Genomic DNA, 23108 nt, shown 5'->3' with positions numbered 1-23108 from the left:
CTGTCAAACCTGTGGTTTGCCCAACTTTTCTGGGAAATGTTTCAATTTAGAGAGAGACCAGTATGAACAGGATTCCAGACACAGCCGGACCCAGGAGAGCCCTTCCCTAGGCACCTGGAAATGGGACCACGACATCCAGCCAGGCTGCCGCTCTCCTGAACAGCAGAGATGGGAACTCTTCTGCCACATGAAGTGGACATGGACCAAGTTAGTCAGCAGCAGGAAATTAGAATGAAGTAACTGAGGGGAACTGGCAAAGACAAGAGAAAGTCAAGGCCTTCCCAATGGCTTAACCCTGAGGCCCCACAGCCGACTAAGAGAGACCCTTCTCCCCTCTCCCCTGCACTAAGGGTCAGACTCACGTCGTGGTTCGATGGCTCTTCCAGCCTCTTCTAGCTTCCTCTCTACTTCCTTTCACACGGCACTTCCCCTAATCAAATCCTTGCAGGTGTGATCCCATCTTGGTGTCTGTTTCTCAGAGGACCCAGACTAATATAAGTGGCACCAAGTAGTCTCAGAACACAGGTGGTGATATGGCATCCCAAATGCTTGCTCTATACCGCATTGCAGGTGACAAGGATGCCATCTTCCCTGGTAGGTGGGGCAGCGATAGTTCAGACACAAGGTCGTGGTTCCACTGCGAAATGTTTCACTGGAAAGTGACCTGGAAATGGTCCTGGTGGAGGGAAAGGCCGTGACAGGCATAACAATGCACACACTTGGAAGACGCAGAAGGAAAAACACATCCAGAAGCAGCAGCATCGGCTCATTACTGCCAGGCTGTACTGATGCCTGCACAAGGATAATGAGATACTGGAAGCTATTAACAAGCCGTGAGTAGCTAAGTGTGTGAACCTGAAAGCCTTCCTGGTGGGTACAAAGTAGTCTCATCATGACCTGCAAGCAACTGCAGGCTGAAGACCCAATTATGAGAGTCAGAGAACCCAGCACATTTGAACGCTCCGTCCGACAGGTCCGTGATGCAGGTCCAGGCTGTGACAGGCAGAGAAAGCCTGGGATCATGGGACTACTAGTGGGTGCTCATGATGATGTTGACCCAAACACCTCCTGACCGCCCTGCCAGGACCCTTTGTACGGTCAGCACACCAATGAGCCGGAAGCTGCTGCAGAGGCCTCTCCCCCACAAGCCAGCATCAGCGCCATTAATCTCTTCCTGGATGCCATATGATAACTAGTGCCGGCCCTGATGGGGGAGGCAAGAGGCTGACTACATCTTGCTGACTGCAGAGAAGGAGCAAGTGGTGAGCAGCTGACACAATGGCAGCCTGGGTAAGACATATGCTTCTCCTGTGGGAGAGGGACCCTGGGAAAATGCAGTGTCTGGCGACTACAGTGACATTTCTAGGGGTCCCGTGGTCAGAGGCATGCTGGGATAGCCCCTCCAAAGTAAAAGACACATTTTGCATCCCCCATGACTAAAAAGGAAGCACAGTGCCTGTTAGGTGGGATCCTGGAAGCAACACACCTAGGAATAGTGCTCTGACCCACAGACTGGGCGACACGGCAGCTGCCAGCTTTCAGAGCAGTCTGGAGCAAGGAGGGACTCTGCGGTGGGGCTGGGCGGTGGTCTGAGCAGCCTGGCCGCGTAGGCTGTGGATCCTGGACTGTGCAGAGGTGGCAGTGGCAGGAAAAGATGCAGGATGGGGCCCATGGCAAGCTCCCCAGGGAGAATCAAACGCATGCCCCCTGGGATTCTGAGTAAGGCCACACCATAGCAGCAGAGAACACCACGCCCTTTGAAAAAGGTCTTGGTGTGTTACCAGGCCCTGGTAGAAACCAGGTAACACAAGGGACCAGGCATCCAAGGCTCCCCATAACGAGTGGAGTTGTCAGCCAAGTTACTAAGTCAACAGGCAGCATCCACTGTGAGATGGAACGGTCCATCCCGGATGGAACCAGCGCAGAAGGAGCAGCGAGTCACATGAGCAGGAAGCTCAGACGCCGAGTCACCCACTGCGCTGCTTGTGCATCGTACACCAGTGACAAGCTGGCTCGTGCATCCAGCTGAGCATGGTTTACAGACAGGTCAGCTTGACACATGGCCCATAGCTTGTTACAACAGCATTCAGGGGTGGCCCTCAGAGACAATGGACAGGAAACTGCCCCGTGGGTGGAGCTGTGAGCAGTCCACCCATTCACCCGCTTCCTGCGGACAGAAGCAGCGTGAGCTGAAGATACCTGGGCAGCCATCAACAGCCTGGTTGTGTGGTCAGGGGACTAGAAGGGAAGCAACTGGAGTATCAGCGACGAGGAGGTCTGGGAAATGGCATGCGAGTCGACACTTGGGAGTGGGCAGAAAGACTTTCGGATCATATGCTAATAACACTGCTAAGTATCCCACCACGGAAAAGGCACTGGACACAGGGTAGGAAAGATTTGCGCGCTTACAGCACTGGGCCCCCAAGGACTGGCTGATGGGATCCCACATCACTGCATCTGACCAGGGGCCCATTTCACAGTGGGGGGTTCAGGAGTGGGCCCATCCTGGCGGGGGGATCATACACCATGCCACTCGGAGATCAACGGCGTTCTCAGGGGACACTGAGGCACGAGCTCGGGAGGCTGAGAGAACAGGTGCCACATTTCATGACACAGTCTGCTTATGAAGTCAGAGACCTCTGTATGGCGCTGTCCCCAAGGAGGATATCTGGCTTTAGGAGCCAAGCGGTGGATGCAGGAACAGCGCCACTTATCAATGCCAAGAGCCCCCCAAGGGACCTATCCTTCCATCGGTGCCCACTAGACTCTGCAGGGCTGGGCATCCGGGTCCCAAAAGGGGCTCTTGCCAGGGGCACAGCCAAGGTCCCACTGGTCTGCAAGTTCGGCTCTGGATGGTTCTCTGGACTCATTCTGCCAGGGACTAGAAAATAAAAAGAGGGGTCCCCATACTTTTAGAGGAAGCTGTGACCAGCAGGAGGACACCAAGGGACGGGGAGAGGCGTGCGTGGACACCAGCTGGCCCATTTGGGATACTTGCCCATGCGATCCCGTCTTGGCATCGCTGCAGGAGGGTTGGCTAACTTACTGATCTCCAGTACTTGGTGTGTTAATTCTGTGTGCCATGTGTGTGTGCTACACCTGCTGATACTTCCCAGAGGGTCATACTTAGCACTGGAAATACTTAGTATTTCATACTAAGTATATATACATACTTAGTAGTTCTCACAGCGGGGTTGGTTCTCTGCATCATTTCATGAAAATGTGTGCTGGCCAAAAAAAAATCTAAAGATACTAAGGACATCACTTTACTATTAATATTTATGTCACATATAGAGCAATTCCGGGTTTGCTTCTACTGAGACCCTGGCACAGGACTGGGGTTCCAATTTCTCACTGAAGAGTTTGGTTTTCTTCCTTACTCTTGGAGCCCCAGGCAGATGACAAGCCTATTTTGGAGGGTTGGTGAGCAGCTTTTCTGTTTCACTTTTAAGGGATGTGACAGCCCTCTGAAAATACCAGCATTTACTCTGAGGATTCAACTGCAGCTCCTGCCTCTGGCTGGCCCAAGGCACATTCCCGTCTCATGGCAGCAGGAAACCAAGCCTCCAGTGCCCGGTTCAGTGTCCAGCCCCTCTCAGCCCACTTAGCTCCTAACACCCATAGAGCAGGTGCCAATTCATCCTTAGCTCGCTGGTGTTTTTAAAAAGATGTAAATGCACACGCTTGTTATACTTTATCCAGCACCTGTATGTGTTCACAGCAAGTAGAGGAGCTACTTTCATTTCATAATGGCACTTATGAGGAATCGCTTTAAGAACCCCGAGCCTCAGCTCTGACTCTCCCTTCATTACTGTAACACACCACATTTCACTGTCCCCGTGACCCTCCCCAATGTAGTCCTCAAATGTATTTTGAATGATAAACAGTGACACATATCAACTGTTGACTACGGACAGTGAAAAACCGAGGAGAACAGGTGACCAGTGGAGAATGACATAAAGTGGATATTACAGAAAATAGAGCAAAAATGTACTCTCAACTCTGATTTACATATTACCTTATTAAATTAACCCCATGAGTCCCCGTGTGTACTAATGACACCTTCCCTGCCTTACAGGTTTCTGAGAGGGTCACATGAAAATGTGTGCTGGGCAAAAAAAAAAAAACACCTCAAGGTACTAATGATATTACTTTAATTTTAATATTAATATCACATTCATTACTAAAATAGGATACTTAATATATTCCCTTTAATTTATTTATTGTACAATTAACCTAAATCTGAATTTTTCCTGGAATTTTACTTATTATGCAACTAACTGCCTGAACACTGGCATTTAACTTCTTCAAATTAAAGTCAAATGATTAAAGCATTTCAAAATCATATCAATTTAAGGCAACTTTCCTATCTTCCAATAATTTATTTAATCTCTTTTTTTAACTCCATATACTGAAACTCTTAAGTTTTCCTATGGCATGATTAATTGGAATTTTTTTCTAAATAAATTACAGAAGCAAATCAATGAATGTTTAAACAGGAAGAAGTTCTCTGAGTGCCCTTTCCATACCCATGCCTGTCCACAGTGAATCATCTAGAAGGTCTCTCTGGGATGAGCAGTAATCTTAGTAATCCAAATAACTGGTGGATTTTTGCAGATCTCTTATTGTTACTGATTTTCAGTTTAATTTCACTGTGTTCAGAGGATATGCTCTGTCTGATGTTAATTCTTTTAAATTTGTTGAAATTTGTTTTATGGCCTAGAAGATGGTTTGTTTTGGTGAATGTTCCACATGCACTTGAAAAGAATGTATGTTCACCTGCAATGATTGACAATGTGGCTGTGATTGAATCCTTAACGTATTGTTTTGGATAGCTGTTCTATGAATTATTAAGAGGAGTGTTGGAGCTGACGGTCGTGGATTTGTCAATTTCTCCTCTGAGTTCTATCAGTTTTTGTTTATGTATTTTGAAGGTCTGTTGTTGAAGACACATTTAAGATTATCATGTCTTCTTGGTGAAATAACCCCATCATTATGTGATGTTCCATGTGCTGTTGATAACAATCACTGCCCCAAAATCTATTCTAGTATGAATTCAGTCATTCCTTCTTTTTATTAGTGTTCACATAGTATAACTTTTTTCCTTTTAATTTTAAACTTTGTGTGTCTTTATATTTAAAATAGGTTTATTTTAGACAGTATATGGTTGGATCTTGCTTTTTTAAAATCTAATCTGACAATCTGACTGTTAATTGGTGTATTTAGATCACTAAAATTCAATGTAACTGTTAATATGGTAGAATCTAAACCTTCCATCTTACTAGTGGTGTTCTGCTTGTCTCATCGTTCTTTGCCTCTTTTTCTGCCTTCTTTTAATTACTTTGACGTTATTACACAATCTCCATAACTAGATTTTATTCACTTTTTCCAGTGATTGGCCCAGGTTATTAATCCATATATATATATATATATATATATATATATATATATATATATATCCATATCACAGTTTACTTTCAAATACTACTAAAGTACTTCAAGCATAGTGTGCAAACACTGTAACTTTAGAACAATATATGTTTTCTCCCTCCCATGCTTTGTCTTATGATGTCATGTATTTTACTTTGGGTTATAAAATCTACAATACATTGTTATTGCTTTTACTTTGGAAAGTCAACTATTGTTTAAAGCAATTAAAAATAAAGTAAATATGATGTTTATACTTACCCTTATTTTTAACAATATCTGGGTCTCTTTATTTCTTTGTGTATATCCAAATTGCTATCAGTACTCCTTCTGCCTAAAGAATTGCTTTTAACATTTCTTATATTGCAGGTATCCTAGCAATAAATTCCCTCAGCTTCTGTTTGTCTGAAAAAGTCCATATTTTTAAAAGATATATTTGCTGGGTATAGAATTCTGGATTGACAGGATTTTTTTTTTGGTCTTTTGGTTCTTTTAAAGATGTTATTTCACTGTTATTCTTATCTTTGTTCCTCTGTTTATAATGTTTCTTTTTGCTATGGTTGCCTTTAAGACTTTCCTCTTTATCGTTTGTATTTCAGCAACTTGGTTCTGGTGATTCTAGAACTGGGTCGGGGTGGGGTTCCAATTTTTGTAATCCTGCTTAGAGTTCGAGATTCTTGGATCTGTTTGTATCTCATTAATTGTTTTTTCCTTCCATTATTTTGGATGATTCTCAGCAATGCTTCTTCAAATATTTCTGCTGGACAGTACTTGCTCTCTTTTCTTTTTGGGTTTCCAATTACATATATGTTAGACCAATGATACTGTTCCAAAGCTCTTAGATGTTCTGTTCTGCCTTCTCTTTCTGTTTTTGAAACTATATATATATCTCCATATCCCCATTTTCTTGTACAGAGTTCTTAAAACTCTTGTAACTTCCTAAGTGATAAGAGCACTAGGAGCATCTCTTGTTCTAATATTTGATCTTTGACCCCAGTTCCTAAAAAGAAGCTCCTAAATTCCTTAGAAATTCCTGGGTGATAGGAATGTCATTTGTTCTAATGAAATGACTTTTGGTGGGCTCCTGGATCGGGGCTAGTCACCAGAAAGACTAAGCCATGACCAGAACCTTGGAATTTTCAGCCCTACCCACTACTGTCTGGAGAGGGCAGAAGGGCTGGAAATTGAGTTAATGATTGATCATGCCTGTATGATGAGGCCTCCATAGAAATCCCCAAAGTACGGGATTTGGAGAGTTTCCAGGTTGGTGAACACATCCACATACTGGGAAGCTGGCGTACCCCAAATCAAAGGAACAGAAGCTCCTATACTAGGGTCCCTTTCAGACTTCATCTTATATACTTCATCTAGCTGTTCATCTGTATAGCCTTTATGACATCTTTTATTATATAATAAACTGGTAAACATATGCAAGTGTTTCCCTGAGTTCTGTGAACTGTTCTAGCAAATGACCAAGGAGGGCATAGTGAGAAGCCTGATTTATAACATTCAGGTGACAACCTGGGACTTACAACTGGCATATGAAGTGAGGACAGTCTTGTAGAACTGAGCCCTTAATCTGTGGGGTCTGCACTAACCCCAGTTAGTGTCAGAACTGAATTGAACTGGGTGTTGCAAACACTTGCTTGATATGTGGAAAACCCACACACGTGCTGACAGAAGTGATGTGTTGTGTGTGTAGCAGAAAATTGAGAGTAGAAGGGAAAATCAGGAGGAATGTAATTGTTTTCCTATACACTCTCCTTTTCTCTTTCCCTGCCTCCTTTTTTTTGTTTCTTTTAATGTTGTTGACTTAATTAAGCTTTGATTAACTGACTCTTTCCTCAGCTATGTCCAGTTTGCTAACAAACCCAACTTACGTTGTTTTCAGTAGTTTCCATTTAACTTTTTCAAAGTTTCCATCTCTCTGTTAATATTCTCCATGGGTCCATGCATATTTCCACCTTTCCTACTATATCCTACTATATACACAAATCACAGTTATTTTAAAGTCCCTGTCTGATACTTCCCACAACTGGATTATCTGAGTTTGTTCCTGTTGATTGTCTTATCTCCTAACAATAAGTTGTTCTTTTTTATTTTTTATTTATTTATTTTTATTTATTTTTCTAGCTGAGCCATCCTGCCACCTGTTGCCAGCTCAGCGGCAACTCAGCTTGGGCTGGGAATCAAACCACTGTTGCTCAGAGCTCGCACTCTTGAGCGAGCTCTTAAATCGGTTGTTCTTTCAGACTTTTCTTGTGCCATAATTTTCTTGCTGAATGCTACCCATCATTTGCAGAACAGTAGCAACTGAGGCAAACAGTATTTCCTCCAGGAAATGGGCTTGTATGGTTTCTTGGCATGACATTACTACTGGGTACTGAGCCAACCTACTCAGTTGAACAGATGCATTATTGTGATTCAACACAGCACAGCATTAAAATCCCCTAGCATGGGCTCTTACCTTGTGCCAGGTGTGGGGTCTGAAATGCTAGATTTTTCTTAGTGTTCCTGCTCCACCCTGCAGTCCCTTCATGTTTGTATCACAAAGTTCCCCACACTCTTGTCTTCCAGCAGAGGGTTGCTGATGCTTTGTTCCTAGGTGCAAGGCTCATGGTGAGGGCAGGGGAAGTTCTCAGGTCTTCTGGTCCAGTAAAGTCTTAGGAAGGCCCTGTGGACCTGGACCTCAGAGTCAGGCTTCCTCAGCATCTGTGCCTCTCCTCCCATGGAAACTAAACTCTGCCTTGTAGTTGTCCCTGTCTCGGGCACGAGAAAGTGTCCTGCCCCTCATCAGGAGAAGCAGAACTCTGTTTCATATCAGTGAAAGACTGTGGGCATGAGAGCTTGTCCTGCTCTTGCTACCGTGCTTTACTCCAGAAGCAGAGGATCTTTGCTGGTGACCAAGGGCGGGAAGAAGGGTTTCCTAGCCCTCCACCAGAAGTGGTAAATACAGAAGGTGCTAAAAAAAAAAAAATGTATACACATTTTAAGAAAGAAAAAAAAACTGTATTAATACATACCGATAACCAAAGATAAATATAAGTCACGTTTGACTTCTGCAATTACAAGAGGTAACATCTGGTTAAGATGTGTTAACGTCTCTCAAAATGTGCATACATTTTTATAGCACCCCTGGTATTTGCCTGGGGCCTGGGGCCTGGAGGGTTTTTTGCCCTCCCAGCAACATAGTGCCTATCCCCCAGTACGATCACTAGAAGGGGAGGTTCCATCTAGTCTCCAAGGGCTGGCTCTAATCTTTCTTATGAGCACCTGGCAGAGGCCTGTAGAAAGGAGCTGTGAGTGGGCGAACTTCCCTTGTATACCCCCGGTTATTCTACCTGATGTGTTAACTCACATTCAACCTTATGAACTCATTTTACCTACTCCTGAGGTGGTCACCTGTTCCTCCCATGCTCTACTGAACAGAAAACAGCTCGAGTCCTGTCCCTCTTCAGGAGGGCGTGTCACTCCTTAGAAGTCAAGAAAAGTTACTACTTTTTGATCATCTGGCTTCTTCTCTTTCTTACTGATGGAAGTAATGTTCTCTTGCAATTTTTATGTCCTAATTGGGAGAGAAACTCTGCCATCACTGTAAGAACAAGGTGAACATATCAGCTTCTTGTTAAGACTGAACTGCTAACTGTTGTCACAAAGGAGAAAAGAAAGTTAACTGACATTCTTGATGAATGAACATTTGAGTATTTGTGTGCACAGACCCCAAAGTGAGCAAGCTATTTTGGAAAGAAAAGAATAACACCACTATATTAGTACAGGTAATAGCTTTCACATATAGAATATACTTCAATGGGCAGTATAAACTGAAACCCACAACTGTGATCATTTCCCAGTTTATACTGCGGTTGTAAAAGGGTTGATGGAAGGCAGAGAAACTATTACATAGTTTAAAACTATACTATTGATAGAGCTAGTGGAGTGTACAAAATTGACTGCATAGATATCATGATGGATGTCTTTCTTCACTCTACAGCCACACAGAGTATCCTGGGTTTTGTGAGCATGCATAGTTTGCAGAACCTGACAGGGTTAATGATTCTGTCTTTTCTGTTCTGGATGTGCTGGCCACTTTTGCTCTGATTGCTGCGCGCCGGGCAATTAGAGTACTGTGCGTGGCAGAACTAAATTCCACAGCACCAAAACAAATGTGTGCCACTGCAGATGGTTGGCGTTGTAATCACGTTGACATGTAAGTACCGGTTTTGTAATCAGAATGCAAGTGACCCAGCAGAAGTGGTCCTGTCCCCATGCCCATACAGCGCCAGTGAGACAATACTGCCCGGGCCTTCCTCTGACTGCTCGCTGGGCCCTTTTTATTTTGCAAGGCAAGGGCCATATCTGCTTTACCCAGTTTCATGGCACCCCGCCTGCCTCCTGACATTCCCCAGAAGTTCTTCACCAATAATGCCACATTCCCACAGCCAAAGAAGAGTCTGGGCTTCCTCAACTCCCAACCTGTTACACTACCTCCTAAAGTGACACTGCCTCACCCCCTCTTAAAGGTAAGCCTTAGATGAAAGGTGTGATGTATCTGAGGGGGAAAAGACTGCCTACGATTTAACCAATAGTGTCTCACTGGGATAAATGCTTACATCTTGCTGTTTAGAACATGGTCCCTATGTCTCTGCAGGAAGAGAGACAGAAAGGCAGAGTGAAACAAGGCTGGGTTAGGAGCTAGAGACCTAGGGGCCAGTCCAGTCATCCACTAACCCTGCTTGACCCTTGTAAGTTTCCTAATGAAGGTGGGCCTCAGTTTCCTCTTCTGAAAACCAGACCTGCTCCCTCAGTTCCCCTGCAGCTCTGATATGCTTTGCTTCTGTTCAGTTAGGTATTCATCTGGCTTTCAGAAATGACCATATTAGATTCACCTGCTCTCCAAATACTTCGCACTTAAAGCATAATAATATGCTTTAGTCAGTGGAATTACAAAATAAAACAAAATCCCTTTCTGTCAAGGAATTAATGGTTTACTGAGACAGACAGACAGACAGACAGACATATAAAACAAGTTACACTCCAGTGTGACAGGCACTACATTAAAGGTACTTCTCATATCTGGGAAATTAAAACACAACCAGAAAGACCCCATTGAGGGTGAGGTGCATCGTAGGCTGGAGCAGCATGTCTTGCAATAGAAGCTGCACAATAAACATAAGAGATGGAAGAACAGAGTTCCTATTGAAGTCTAAGAAGTAGTACACCATTATTTTAAAAAAATCATCTGGTCTTTGCTAAATAGCCTCAATAATTCAATAACTATCCGGGTGTGTGTGTGTGTGTGGGGGGAGACACAGATTTATGTCTATGGAATAGCTATTGATATATCTGCATATTGAAACCTCTGTTAAGTACCTAACCTATTTTTGGAGGACACTGAGAGATAAGTGATAATTTCTCTTTTGTGGGCTACAAGATTGGGCACCTCAAGACACTGCGGGTAGAAGCTGATATCTGGTTCTAATGGAAAAGGCAGATTAGATGCCTAGGTTGAGATTTCTCTCCACCAAGCTTTTCGCCCTTGGCTCCTGTCTTGTAGTTTCTTTGCTGGGAGAGGAAACCTCAAAACCAGTAAATGTGAAGAAAAATAATCTATTGTGAGAGGGAATACAGATAAGCAAAGTGGGAGCTTGCTAAAGAATAATCCTTGGGTCTCTCTCTCCTGTCTCAATTTTCTGTCCTTGTCTCCTGTTATCATGGGAAAGGAAAATGGAGGCCCCCAAAAAAGCTGCTTTTCTAGAACGTTCCATCATTTATTTCTACTAATTTATACTTAAACTGATTTTTATGCTGTTATGTTCTTCTTTACTTTGGATTTTTTTTTACATTTAAATAAATTACTGAGCTCCTATTGGATGTAAAATATTTTTAAAATATATTCATATTTTATTTCCAAGTCCCTTCATGGCCCTGGTATCCATATAACCAGATACTCAGCACATTTGGGACTGCAGAATATATTTTATATTTGAGCCTACATCTATTTTATATTTCTTTGCTATGCATAAAAATTTATTCTGATGGATTTACTAATCCAGGAACTTTGAAGATGCTTTTACCAGGGACTATTTGTCTTTCCCTGTTTTGACCACCCAGACAAAACCCACTATTTAATAAAATAATAAACTTTTTTAGATAAATGGAACCAGGGAGATCTAGACTAACTTCTAACTTAGTCAGAGAGTGAGACAAAGAAATATAAAACCTCTGGGATTATGGAGACTTGCCAAAGATGAATAAACACTAGAATCTCAATCTCTGACTTCCACTAATGCTCTGCCCATCACATTCCCATTTGTAAACGTCTCCTCTCCAAGCCCCATTTGTAACTATTGTATATCAACAAGCCAAGGCTACTTCATTTCTGTGTCTTCTCAGGATATAAAGGCAGTCCAGGTAGCAAAAACTGTCTGCCTGGGGATCTAAGTAATCCTTGACTTACAAACACCATGCTTCTGTTCCCTCTCCTTCCCTCTACCCTTCCCAATACTGCGCTGTCTAAACACGTGACCATCTGCCACAAGTGGTTGACTCTGTCAAAGGTCTACATTCCTAAGGGTCCGTTTATAGAAGATATTTTACTATTTTATTAAAGAGATGGTTTTGTCTGGCCCCTCAGCTACCGATGCTCCTTGTTGCTGTGTGTATAAGCTTTAGCCTCCCTCATCTTATTCTGTTTTGTACTTTTGACGTGCATGACTTTTGTGTCACAACTGGCCTTAGCTTAACCATTGTAGAATTCCAGATATGTGTGTCCTGTTCTACTTCCCAGGCCAGGGACACATTCTACTGACCATGACTCAGCATGACAGCTAGTTACTAAAATTCTATTCGCTATCTACCTGGAAGTTGTGTGTGTAAGACTATGAGTATATACCCAGTCTCTAAAGAGACTTAGAGAAATGCTATTGTGTGTGAGTAAGGTAAGGAAAATTACAGTTTAACATGATCTTTGGGCCAAGAGAAAGGAACTGTCTCCTTTTCCTTCAACTTGGGATTATAGGTAATTTACTGTTCTTTGTAGGCCCTGGCAATGCTAAGTATATTTCTCAGTTAAAATGAGACATTTATAAGAACTAGGGTGTGTGTGTATATGTGCGATGTTAGTGCATTTATAGAAAATCATTTCAAAAGCTATATAATTTAAACTGGAGATACTAAAGAAAAAGAAACAAGTCTAGATAGGGGGAATAAACAGAACACCTGGTCTAGGCTTCTTCTTAGGTTTCAAATGCCCCCAAAAGGACAAAAAAAAATCTATATTTAAAATATCTGCAATAATATTAGAGAACTATAAATGTCAGATAATCTCCAAAAGTTAAAAGGCAATAGGGTCAGAAAGGTTGTTTAAAAATGGCCATGAATTAGATAACAGAAAATAACAACAAGATGGCAGAGTAGATAAATGCTGTGCTTGCATCCTCCCATGACCACATCAAAATTACAACTAAATTACAGAACAACTGTCATTGAAAACTCCTGAAGACTAGCTGAACAGAACTCCTAAAACTAAAGATTTAAGGAAGAAGCCACATTGAGACTGGTAGGAGAGGCAGGGAGGAGAAACGGGCTAGTTCCACAACCACGGTGTGGGAGTTAAGAAATGGAAGGGATTCCCAGAAAAGAAAAAGCTAAAAGAGTTCATTACCACCAAACAAATATTACAAAAAATGTTAAAGGGACTTCTTGAAGAAGGAGAAGGAGAAGGGATAAAAATATGAATAATAAAATGGCAATAATTACATACCTATAAATAATTACTTTACATGTAAATGGATTAAATGCTCCAACCAAAAAACATAGGATTGTTGAATGGCTAGGAAAACATGACCCTTACATGTGGTGCCTACAAGAGACTCACCTCAGATCAAAAGACACACACAGACTGAAAGTAAAAGGGATGGAAAAAGATATTTCATGAAAATGGAACTGAAAAAAAACAACACTGGAGTAGCTATACTTACATTAGACAAAATAGACTTTAAAACAAAGGCTGTAACAAGAGACAAAGAAGAACATTTCATATACAGCAGCCAAGATATGGAAGTAACCTAAGTGCTCATTGATTGATGATTAGATAAAGAAGATATGGTACAAATACACAATGGAATAATACCCGGCCATAAAAAAGAATGAAATCTTACCATTTCCAACAACATGGATGGACCTAGAGGGTATTATGCTAAAGTGAAATAAGTCAGACAGAAAGACAAATATTGTATGATTTCACTTATATATGGACTCTAAAACACATAATAAACAAACAAAACACAAACAACTCATAGATACAGAGAACAGTTTGATGACTGCCAGATGGGAGGGGCATTGGGGGATGGGTGAAAAGGGGAAGGGATTAAGACGTATAAATTAGCAGTTACAAAATAGTCTTGGGGTACAGCATAGGGAATATAGTCAGTGATACTGTAATAACTATGTATGGTGGCAGATGGATACTAGACTCATTGGGGTGATCACTTCATAAATGATATAAATGTCTAATCACTATGTTGTACACCTGAAACTAATATGTTATTATATGACAACTGTAATTGAAAAGTTAAAAAAAATTTTCAAAAGTCAACTAATTCCAAAACATTGAAGTTACCCAGTAAGTGCAATGCAATTAAATTAGAAATGAACAACATTTAACAAAAAGGGGATGTTGGTAAGCTCTGTCTCCAGTGTTTTCCCCATTGATTCTGGACCCCAACTCTTCTTCTGACAAGGACCTTGGGGTACTTCAGGCCAAGCCTAGGCTGCTTTGATGCTGCCCCAGAGACGCCAACTCAATACTGATCAAAACTGGAATGGCAGAGCTCCAGACTCAAGAAACAATGCACTGAGCATCCCACAGCCAACAAACACATTCACTAATTTAGGGATAATTTCTGCCCAAAGAAGGGGCAACACCCTGAAAGGGATGAACTCCTGTACAGCTAGCTGAGAAACTGGCACTAATCAAAGAGAAAATAAACCAAATAAGCTGACATAAAGGGGAAGAAAAGGAGGTAAAAAGTGAAGAGGATGTCAAGGAGTAACTACTTCTTTTGGGGGAAGGTTGGGGAAAGTGTCAAAAATAAAAACAGAAAATAATCCTACATCACTCCCAAAAATTTCATTCTGGGGTAAAAGGGAAAAAAATGCTAATGGATAAAAGTACAAATCATATATCTAATAAAGGTCTTATATGCAGAATATATAAAGAGCTCTCAAAACTCAATAAAAAACAAACTATCCAATTAAAAATATGAGCAAAGGATTTGAACAGACACTTCACGGAAGACAGATGCCAAATAAGTCCTGAAAGAAACCCAACACCATCGGTCATTAGTCATTAAGGAGATGCAAACCAAAAGCACAATGAGAGACCACTACATACCTACTTGAATGGTTAAAGGTAAAAAGGCTGACCATGCCAAGTGTTGGTAAGGACATGGAGAAACCGGAACTCTCATACCCTGCTGAGGAGAATGTAAAAGAACCCAATCACTTTGGAAAACAGTTTGGCAGTTCTCATCCAGTAGATCCAACCATTCCACTCCTAGGTATTTATGCAAAAGAAATAAAAGTGTATGCCCACATAAAGACATGTACATGAATGTTCATCCAGTTTTATTTATAACAGCCAAAATGACTCCAAAAATCCACCCACAGGTGAATGGATAAACCAACAGTACTACTCACAATACCACAGAATGAACTATTATACATGCAACAACATGGGTGAATCTCAAGATGGTCATGCCAATGGAACCAGCTCTGATTAGAGGGTTGAAACGGCTGGTCCTTCCCCCTACCCCAGGGAAGAGGAGAGGGCGTGGAGATTGAGTTCAGTCACCAATGGCCAATGATGCAATCAATCATGCTTGTATAATGAAGCCTCCGTAAAAATCCAAAAGGACAGGGTTCGGAGAGCTGCCGGGTTCATGAACCAGAATGCATCCTCACACCGGGAGAGTGGTGTACCCCAAACTTCACGAGGACAGAGCTGCTCCTGTGTCAGGGACCCTGCCAGACCTGGCCCTAGTATTTCTCCATCTGGCTGTTCACTCGTATCATTTAATATCCTGTCATAGACAGGTAATCTAGTAAGCAAACTGGTTTCCTGAGTTCTGTGAGCTGCTTAAGCTAATTAATCAAACCAGGGGAGGGGGAGGTCATGGGAAGCTCTAATTTACAGCCAGTCAGTCAGAACCCCAGGTAACAACGTGGACTTGCAATTGAAGTTGGGTGGGGCAGAGGGCAGGGTTGTGGGACAACACCCATGGGATCAGATGGTATCCCCAGGTTGATAATGTCAGAATTGAGGGAAATCACAGAACACCCAGCTGGTGCTGCCAAATTGTTTGATATGTAGAAAAGCCACACTTGGATTCAGAAGTAATGCAGTGTTGTAGTGAAGCACCGAGAATACATGAGACACAAGAGTGTTTTTCCTTTACAATAACATTCTAGGAAATGCAAACTAATCTACAGCGACAGAGAGCCGATGGGTGGATGCGTGCAGGTGGGAGAGAGGCATGGGGGAGGGTGCCGAAGGGCCATGAGAAAACTTTTGTGGGTAATGGTATGTTTACTATCTTGCTTGTCACCATGGTCTCATGGGTATATGCATGTATATGTCAGAACTTAGACTGTACATTTTAAATATGTAGAGTATACTGTATGTCCGTCATGCCTTAGTAAAGCTATTTCAAAATGGATCAGTGGAGGTTGGGTAAGAGGTAAGAGCAGAAGATAAATTGGGAGATCACTGATCATTATTTAATATTTAGATTCTAATATGATGGCCAAGCAGAAAAACTCTATTGTTAGCCACAGACACACAACTAAATATCACGACAGAAGAAACAGAAATAAATAAAAAAATTTAGCAACTATCCAGGCACAGCTCCAAAAGAATGCTTATAAAAGACCACAGTTAATGGCATAATCAAAATGGCAAACAGAAATTAACTCCATTCCTAAAAAAAGGTTCTCCTCCTATAGAATTCCCTCATCTAAAGGGACTATGTCCCCACCAACTTAATCAGATAGGGTACCACTTAAAACAGCCTGAGCGAGCTCCTCTTCAAGGGGCCTGGCAACCTGGCCCAGCAGCCCAACAAGCTGCACAGGGGTGGGAACAGAGCAGGAAGAGGACGCCCCAAGTTCTTCAGGAGCTGAGATCTGCGGGAGTCACTCCATCCCACTACACCCAGGTCCTTAAACTATAGAAGCAAATAATATCTGTATGCTTACCTCAAAGGCCTGTGATGAGATGATACACCTGAAAACCATAAAGTGGAACTCAAACACTTGATACTATTCCTATGAAAAAATAAATGCTTACCTGAAGAATTAAAAGCATGTAACTATTACCTTTTCACTTTCATTGGCTAAGAAGTCAGTTATCAGCATCACAATCAGCCCATATTCACACTGTGATCAGTATAAAAAGCTCATAAGCTGTTTACTACATTATTATTATTTATAATCCACATTAAAAATTTGTTAAGTGAATGCCCTTTTAAATGAAACTAAAACTCTTGGCTCCTTACTCAAAGTACAATAAACATATGACCTACAAACATTTTACAAACAGAGCCTTAAAATTAAGTGAACGCTGCATATTTTTGTAATATAAAATACATTAATAAACACCCAGAAGCTAAACCCTCAACAGTATTTTAACACCTGCTAGGGAGATGTGACTTTCTGAAAAACACTGAACTCAAAGAATTTGTAAAGTTCAACAAGAATTTTTAGTTACTCAGAATCTACCTGTTGTGACCTAGGACCCTCACGGTTTCCTTCTCAAAAAGCACTAGTTTTTGTTTCTCATTCACCATAAATTAAAAGTCATCTCAAAAATTAGTTAGCTTCTTTTCTTTTAGTTAAGAAAGATATAGCACATAATGTTTTCTATCTTACTCTTTTGCCTCCATTATTGAGAATGACATTCACCAAACAAATTAACAAGGAAAATCCAAAATGCATTAAAAATAAATGTAAGTTCCTAAATGAAACAAGTAAGACAAAATTAGATGATTAGCCAAGTGTGTAAAGAAAACAGTCACTGTACTCTGAAATATCAAACTGAGCCATATGAAATGACAACTTCTGGTCATCAAAAATGATCAAATTTTCTCAATTTCATATGAATGAACAAAACAAGATAAAGTCAAAACAGCAATAAAGCTGTGGAATTTACCAACTGTTACCTAGCTACATGCTACTGAACTTGAGCTGCTGTGTTTTTAGAAACAAAAAGCATCCTGATGCCAATATTTTGGGCAACTTGAACATGTGCTCATGAAAGAAAAGTTAAGCTAAATTAAATGTTTTTTAGTTAACTATTCCCAATTTTTTGAGCCAGGAAAGCAGGAAGGGAAATACTGGATAATAAAATATCTCATATTTACAACCTGTGCACTTGATCTCAAAACATCAAGTCTGGCATCCTATCAGCTCTGTTCTTCTGAACACTTTCCAACAGTAAACCATGATCTCCATCAAAAAGGATCAGTCAGGGCTTCTAGGTAACTTTACAAAAAAAATCACCAAAATCATACAGCTAATGGTGGTATGCTGGTTAAATAGGAAAAATGGAAACATTTTACAAACATAAGCATTTTATACACAGTGTCACGTCCCATTACAACTTTATAGGTTGGTATTGCCCCCACTTAACAGAGAAATCAGGGCTCAAAAAGTAGCTTATCCAAAAGGGCATCACTAGTGAATATAAGAACTTAAATGCAAAACTCGTTCATCAGATGTCAAGGTCCTTTTTTTTTTTTTTGAGGTATAAGTGATATATAATATTGTTTGTTTCAGGTGTACAATATAATGATCCAGTATTTGTATGTACAGCTGACTCCTGAACAGCACAGGGTAGGGTGCCGACCACCCTTGTACTAAAAAATCCTTGTAAAACTTAAGTTGGCCTTCTGCATACCCGGATTCACAAACTCAGTTGGAAAATACATTTGACCATTGAACAACCTGGGTTTCTGTTTAAGTGGACCTGCGCAGTTCAAACCCGCATTGTTCAAGGGTCAGCTGTATCGTGAAAATGATAATCACACAAGTCTAGTTAACACCAGTCGCCACACATAGTTACCAAAAAAAAAAAAATTTACTCTTGTTATGAGGACTTTACATCTACTCTTAGCAACTTTCAAATATGCACTACAGTATTAACTATAGTAACCATTGCATCCCTAGGGCTTAATTATTTTATAACTGAAGGTTGTACCTTCTGATCCCCTTCACCCATTTCTCCCACTCTCTACCTACCACCTCTGGCAACCATTTATATAATTTAAAACTCATGACTAGTCTAGTACCCACCTGGCACTATACACAGTTATTACCATATCACTGACTATATTCCCTATGCTGTACTTGACATCCCCGTAACTATTTTGTAACTCCCAATTTGTACCTCTTAATCCCTTCACCTTTTCCACCCATTCCCCCAACCCCCTCCCATCAGGCAACCATCGAAATGTTCTCTGTACCTATGAGTTTGCTTCTGCTTTGTTTGTTCATTTATGTTGTTCTTTAGATTTTACTTATAAGTGAAATCATAAGATATTTGTCTTTCTCTGACTCATTTCACTTAACATGATATACTCTTTAGATCCATCCGTGTTGTCACAAATGGCAAGATTTCATTGTTTTATGGCAGAGTAATATTCTACTGTATATATGTACCACATCTTCTTTATCTAACCATCTATCAATGGACACTTAGGTTGCTTCCATATCTTGGCTATTGCAAATAACACTGCAATGAACATAGGGGAGCATAGATCTTCCTGAATTACTGTTTTGGATTTCTTTGGATAAGTAGCAAGAAGTAGAATGGCTGGATCAAGGTAGTTCTATTTTTATTTTTTTGAGAAACCTCCCTACTGTTTTCCATAGCAGCTGCACTATTTTACATTCCCACCAACAATGCATGAGGGTTCCCTTTTCTCCACTTCCTCACCAACACTTGTTTGTTGATTTATTGATGATAGCCACCCTGACAGGTGTGAGGTGGTAACGCATGGTTTTTATTTGCATTTCCCTGATGATTAGTGATATTGAGCATCTTTTTACCTACCTGTTGACCATCAATGTCTTCTTGGAAAAATGTCTATTATGATCCTCTGCCCATTTTTTATGCAGATAGTTTGTTGACCATCAATGTCTTCTTGGAAAAATGTCTATTGTGATCCTCTGCCCATTTTTTATGCAGATAATTTGTTTTTCTGCTAGTAAATTATAACAGTTCCTTATATATTTTGGATATTAACCCCTAATCAGACATATGGTTTGTAAATATCTTCTCCCACTCAATAGGCTGCCTTTTCCCCTGTTGATGGATTCTTTGCTGTGCAGAAGCTTTCAATTTAATGTCCCACTTGTTTATTTTTACTTTTGTTGCCTTTGCTTTGGATTCAGATCCAAAAACTCATTAAGACTGATGTCAAGAAGCTTACTGCCTACTTTTTCTTCTAGGAGTTTTATGGTTTCAGGTCTTACATTCAAGTCTTTAATCCATCTTGAGTTAATTTTTGTGTATGGTGTTAACACAGTTGTCTAGTGTCATTCTTTTGCATGTGGCTGTCCAGTTTTCGCAACACTACTTATTAAAGAGACTGTCCTTTCCCCATTGTGTAACCTTGGCTCCTTTGCTATAAATTGGCCATATATGTGTGGGTTTATTTCTGGGCTCTCTATTCTGTTTCATTGATCTTTGTCTCTGTTTTTATGCCAATACCATGCTGTTTTAATTACTATAGCTTTGTAATATAGTTCTAGTTCATTCTCAGAATTGCTTTGGCTATTCGGGGTCTTTTGTGGTTCCATACAAATTTCATTAATTTTTTTGTTCTATATCTGTGGAAAATGCCATTGTAATTTTTAATAAGGATTGCACTGAATCTATAGATTGCTTTGGGTAGAATATTAATTCTTCCAAGCCAATTCAAAACCAGCTCTCTCAGATGCCCAAGTCTTACAATGTTTCTCCAATGAAGATCCCCTACTAGTGTCACCGTTTGAGTACCCTCTGTCTGCTACATGCTCTGAGTATTATTTTTCATGTTTTCAGCAGCTCGTCAAGATTATTATCCTCAAAAGGTACAAACTTCCAGTTATAAGATAAATAAATACGAGATATGTCATGTACAACATGGTGACTATAGCTAACTCTGCTGTATGATATACACAGGAAAGTTGTTAAGAGAGTAAATCCTAGCAGTTCACATCACACGTAGAAAAATTCTTTTCCTATTTTTTTTCGTCTTCCTTTTATTTTTATTTTATCTATATGAGGAGATGGATGTTAGCTGAACCTAATGTGGTAATCATTTCACAATACATGTACATCAAACCATCATGTACATCTTAAAGTTATACAGTGATAGATGTCAATTATTTCTCAATAAAGCTGGAAATAAAAAAAATTATCCTCCTTTTACAGGTGAGGGAAATGGGGATAAAGGATTTCAGTAGATTTTGCTCAAAAGCTTAAGCTTGTATGTTTTCAGCATTTGAGCTCAAGATTTTCTATTAACTCCTAAATTTATACTCCCTCTACTATAACACTCTGTCATACCAAGTACTCAGCACTAACGGATATGGTCACTGATATGTAATTAAAGTAGCAATGCATAGTTATTATATATTTGTGAAAACTTGTAAGCATTCTACTTAGGCTGAAAAACTATGTTATTCCAAGAGACTTAGAAATGATTCCACCAAAAATATCCAGAGACACTGTCTTGTCATATAACTATCCCAGGCAATCGGGACTAGGACTCAAGATTTCCTCAGTTCTACACTGCCAACCATTGTAAAAATAAGCAAGTATTTGAAAATTATTTAGCAGAAACCAGTAAGCCTAATACATGGCTTATATTAGTATACAGAACATGTCAATGAATTCTTAGATATAAACAGCAAGCATACAAAACAATCTGAACTCATCCAAAGCTAAATGATGCTTGGTTTTTTTTGTTTTGTTTTTTTTTAGCTGAGCCATCCTGCCACCTGTTGGCAGCTCAGCGACTGCTCAGCTCGGGCTGACTCGAACCGCTGTTGCTCAGAGCTCAAACTCTTGAGCGAGCTCTTAACCAACTGAGCCACTCAGCCAGCCTGCTAAATGATGCTTGTAATAGATTTAACAAATAATTCTGTTCGCCCACTTTGGGTTTAAGAGGACACCTTGACGTTGTTTCAGATAGCCTTTTTCTTTAAATTAAAAAAACAAGAGCTATTTAATGAAGTTTAAATCAATGTGTAACTTTGAAGTACTACACACAGCTTTCTGGATATATTAGCAGAAAGAAGAAAATGCTGAAATAAAACTATCCCAACAGATTAAGCTGACTTTAAACTTTAAAGAAAACAGTAACTTAAAACCACAAGTGATATAAACGTTGCCTTGCTTTTCATGATTTTCAGATCACAGAAATCAAAATATAGTATTGGGTTGTCGGAAAAGTCATGACACATTTTTGCAATGAAAAACATAGAAAAAATATGTCATGACTTTTCCAACAACCCAACAGATATTGTCTACTGTCTGTCTATTCACATCTCCTATCCTCTCCCCTGTATCACAGAGGCTAGAAAGCTAAAGTCTACATTTCTCAGGCTTCTTGCTATGGGAATTCTGAATTTGACTTTTCTTCTTGTCTTATCTATATGCCTTTTATTTGTTTTTCTTACTTTATCACACTGACTAGGACGACAATTTTAAATAGGTGAGTGACAATCCTTGCCTTGCTCCTAATGTGAGGCAAAAGCATTTAGTCTTTCACCAATAATTACAATATTAGCTATAATATTTTCATAAATACCTCTTAGTAAGCTGAGGAAGCTCCCTTCTATTACCACTGTCTTGAATTTTTATCATGAATGATAATGAATATTGTTAAAAGTTTTTTTCTACATCTATGGAGATGTACATGTGGGTTATAAAAACTCCATTGCTTAGTTTGCTGATACTGTGAACTATATTGATTGATTTTCAAGTGATGAACCAATCCTGCATTTCTGGAATGAATAGTACTTTGGCATGATGTATTATCTTTTTTATATAAACTCTATTCAATTTGCTAATATTTTGTTGAGAAATATCTTGTTTTTACTTATATCAGAGTAATACTGGCCTCATAAAATAAATCAGTGTGCTCCTCCTCTTATTTTCTGAAGAGTTTGTATGTAGTCGGTATTATTTCTTTCCTAATAGGTTGGTAGAATTCACCAGTGAGTCCATCAGGGCACAGCACTTACTTTTGGGGAGGATTTTTAACTACAAATTCAACTTCTTTAATAAAGAGCTACATAGGTTATCCATTTCTTCTTGAGTAAACTTTGGTAGCTGTGTCTTTGATGAAATTTGTCCAAGTTACCAAATGTATTAAGCGTCTCATAATAGTCCCTTATCTGCCTTTTAGTATCTGTAGGATCTACACTAATGGTCTTTCTTTTCTGATATTAGCAATTTCGCTCTCTCTCTCCCTTCCCTCCTTTCCCTTTCCCTCTCTCTCTTTCCTAATTAGTGTGACTACAGGTTTGTCAATTTTATGGATCCCATCAAAGAACCAGCTTTTTGGTTTCACTGATTTTTTTTTTCTATTGTCTTTCTGTTTTTTATTTAATTGATTTCTACTCTTTATTAG

At 40.1% G+C, this 23108-nt stretch overlaps 1 protein-coding gene across 7 annotated transcripts in view; it reads right to left on the bottom strand.

Moving 5' to 3' along the window:
* Positions 1-23108, bottom strand: part of WASF3 (WASP family member 3) — a 136325-nt gene that overhangs the window by 46360 nt on the left and 66857 nt on the right. Inside the window, exon 3 of one of the 7 annotated variants that reach the window (XM_019651462.1) lies at positions 16684-16711. The exons of 5 other annotated variants lie outside the window; for them this stretch is intronic. The gene's annotated coding sequence lies outside the window, so the exon portion shown is untranslated. Of the gene's footprint in view, positions 1-362; positions 650-16683; positions 16712-23108 lie in introns of those variants that run through there. One more of the 7 variants, XM_019651463.1, reaches the window with a different exon arrangement.

The sequence above is a fragment of the Hipposideros armiger genome, unplaced genomic scaffold (assembly GCF_001890085.2).
Source record: "Hipposideros armiger isolate ML-2016 unplaced genomic scaffold, ASM189008v1 scaffold_160, whole genome shotgun sequence".
Lineage (NCBI taxonomy): Eukaryota > Metazoa > Chordata > Mammalia > Chiroptera > Hipposideridae > Hipposideros > Hipposideros armiger.
The sequence above is the reverse complement of the archived record's forward strand: the minus strand, read 5'-3'. Positions and strand labels throughout refer to the sequence as shown.